The 2532-nt window shown below is 44.2% G+C and overlaps 1 pseudogene; it reads left to right on the plus strand.

Annotated features, from left to right (window-relative positions):
• Window positions 1-268: 268 nt before the first annotated feature.
• On the plus strand, window positions 269-1455 carry LOC140422735 (interferon-inducible GTPase 5-like; annotated as a pseudogene).
• Window positions 1456-2532: the final 1077 nt, after the last annotated feature.

Here is a 2532-nt window from a genome sequence, read left to right on the forward strand (position 1 = left end):
TAATATCAGGAGTATCTTTACAGCACATGTCCCAGGAGCACTGAGAACAGGAATGAAGGAATGTGGATAGAGAGATCATCAAAGTTACAAAGCGAGAAATTCCATTTATTTTTCAGTTCACTACATTGTTTCAGCATCAGCCCAATATTTTCTGCTTTTAATCAATAAGTTCTGATTCAAATTTTTCTTCCATCTATGAATAAAGACTCACACAGATTGGAAAAATTATGCACAGTGTAAAGAACTAATTCTTTTCCACAGAGACCCAATGGCTCAATCTTCCAACCCTTCATTCTTCACTGAGGAAGAACTCAACAAACTGAAGACTGATTGTAAATCGGACGAGCTGGAGGCAGATACACTATTGATGGAGCTGAAGCTAAATGATCTGGCCAACAGAGAGATTAACATCGCAGTGACAGGAGAATCAGGTGCAGGGAAATCCACCTTCATCAATACAGTGCGAGGATTCCAGAGCGATGATAAGGGAGCTGCTAAGACAGGGACCACTCTAACCACAATGGAGCCAATCGGATACAAGCATTCTAACCTGCCGTATGTTTATTTGTGGGAGCTGCCGGGAATTGGAACTGAACATTTCCCAGCAGATAAATACCTGAAGAAAATGGAATTTAAAAGATACGATTTCTTCATCATCATCTCACAATCTAGATTCACAGAAAATGATGCAAAACTCGCCAAAGAGATTAAACGTCTGGGGAAGAATTTCTACTTCATTCGATCTAAAATTGATGGTGATTTACAGACTTTTGAAATGGAAGATAGGAAGGTGAACACAGCTGAAGAACTGGACAAGATCAGGAATTATTATGTGGACAGTTTCAAAGAGGAGGGGATAGCATCGCCCACTGTTTTCCTGATATCAAACTTTAAAGTCAATGAAATAGATTTCCCAGCGTTGAACAAAAGCCTCCCAGATATCCTTGAGAACTCGGAAAATCTGTTTACATATTTTCCCTTCCAAACACAAGAATGGAGATTGTAGAGAAATTGCTAAAGGAACAAATTCATGTGTTGGCAACACGTTCTGGACTAAGGGGAGCAGTGAGATCATTGCTAATTATGGGAGATCCCCTTGGTTCTGACATTGGGGTACTGATGGGAGTAATAGTAGATTTCCGTAAATGCATGGGTCTGGATGATGCCTCTCGTCAAAGACTTGCCAACAAGGCTGGGAAACCTGTGGAAGATCTGAACGCCATGGTTAAAACTCCACTGGTGGGTGAAGTAAATGAAGAAGTTGTCAAAAAGAATGGACAATTTTCTGACCATTTCAGTAACTGAAGTAGCTCTTGATACCACCCCGTCATTGGTACCATCTTTGGAGCAGGATCATCATTTTATGTGACCCACAAGATACTGAGTGATGCACTGGATGAGCTGACGGAGGATGCACAGAGAGTGGTGAAAGCTGCATTTGGGACTGATTAAAATGGTCGGCACTAAAACATCGGAACACTGAGCTCTGACAAATCGTTAAAACATCAAGAAAAAGCACTGTGCTGATGTGGCATCTTCCGCACCCTGGGCAATGCAATAGTTCCACAACCAATGAATTGCATTTGAAGTGCAGTCAACATGGTAATGTACCCAAACAAAGCAGCAATTTTGTGCACAGAAAGATCGCAAAATCAGCAATTGAGGTGACTGATCAGTTAATGTGTGGTATTGGTTGAGGGACGAATGTTGTAGAAAACATTCTACAATGTAGGAGAAGCCCCCTACTCTTCTTCAGGTACTGCTGTAGGATCTGCAGTATCTTTTACATCAATTTGGGAATGCAGTTGGGGTCTTGGTTTAATGGGTGATTTGTAAACTGTTACCTCTGACAGTGAAGCACTCCCTCAGTAACTGCACTGCTGTGAAAGCCTACATTACGTGATAAAGGACGCAATTGAATGAAAAAAGAACAATCCCATTTTGGGTGGGTTTAGTAGGATGTTTCCCAATGTTGTAGTATTAGGGACGACCCCACTATCAAATGGGGCTCTGATCTCTTTTTGGACCTTGGCAAGGAGCGTCCCGCCGAGGCTATACTGATCTTAATTTCCTGCACCGAGAAGCTCCTCTCGCCAATGCAAGAAGAGATTGAGACACCATTTTTAAATGCCGCCCCGGGCTCTCAACCCCCAGACTCGGCCACCACATCCCCCAAAAGCCCCAACATACCTATTGGAGGGTCCTCGAGCCCTGCCCACACCCCACCTTATAAAGGCAGGGCATCCCCAGACCCAATCCCTGGCACAGGCAAAATGCCAACTTGGCACAGCCAGCCTGGCACCCTGCTGAATGTTGCCCATCTGGTGTTTCCTCGGCGAGGCCGTTAAGATCTCGGGGCTGGTTATCTCTGATGCAGACAAATCCACGTGACCCTAACTGCTCACTTGGATATGCAAAACATCTTGCGGGGCGTAACAAGTGTTGGGAATCCTGCGAGTGGGATTTACTGGCCGCACCCTGTTCTGATTCCAGTGGGATGTGGCTGTTAAATCGCGCCCAAAGTCTCTGATG

The sequence above is a fragment of the Scyliorhinus torazame genome, chromosome 5 (assembly GCF_047496885.1).
Source record: "Scyliorhinus torazame isolate Kashiwa2021f chromosome 5, sScyTor2.1, whole genome shotgun sequence".
Taxonomy (NCBI): Eukaryota; Metazoa; Chordata; class Chondrichthyes; order Carcharhiniformes; family Scyliorhinidae; genus Scyliorhinus; species Scyliorhinus torazame.